Consider the following 823-nt stretch of genomic DNA (forward strand, 5'->3'; position numbering starts at 1 on the left):
TGCTTCATCTGTTCCTTTAAAACAGTGCAGTGGGGATTTAAAATAGATGGAGCCCTTCCGGTGACCAGGGAAAGCTACCACACCCAACGAGGCAGGGTGAGTTAGCTTTTAGACCACCAGGAGAGGTCTAAGACCAGCAGTGGCCTTGTTGTGGGGGTTGCCTGAGTGTAGGAGCTCTGGGTGGTACTTGGAAGAACTGTGGTTCCCTGAGGATGGCAGTAGCTCAAAGGTCTCTCCATCACTGGAGAGAACCTCGTTCAACACACTGGGCTGCTAGCTTTTTACAGGCTTGGGCCTATTTTTAGGCCCCGTGGTAGGTTGAGTTGTTTCTGTTCTCAACATACTCTCAAGTTGTCAGCAAGCCTTTCATCGAGACAGCCATGTCTGTCTCCTCAGAACTGTTGCAAGAACAGGAAACAACTACAATGAAGGTCAGAGACCCAGGCCCCACTGCTTCCCAACGGAGCAGATCTTGACCTGGGCAAACCTATTGAGTGAGCGTGAGGACTGGAGTTCTGCTCTCTAACACCCGCATAAAAGCCAGGGCAACATTGCTCATCTGTCATGTGGTGGCATGGGCAGGGAGAGATGCGTGTGCGTGTACACACACACACACACACACACACACACACACACACACACACACACGCACGCACGCACGCACGCACGCACGCACGCACTCCAGAACAGCTCTTATCCTATCCTGAGCTAACAGTCTACCCATGCATGATCTGGTGGTGTGGTCCAAACAGCCCCACAGTGCAGTTCTGCCCACACAGAGGGGATCCCATTCCTTCCCACACAGGCCCAGGAGCAACACCTC

Source organism: Mesocricetus auratus, unplaced genomic scaffold (assembly GCF_017639785.1).
Source record: "Mesocricetus auratus isolate SY011 unplaced genomic scaffold, BCM_Maur_2.0 Super-Scaffold_100019, whole genome shotgun sequence".
Classification (NCBI taxonomy): domain Eukaryota; kingdom Metazoa; phylum Chordata; class Mammalia; order Rodentia; family Cricetidae; genus Mesocricetus; species Mesocricetus auratus.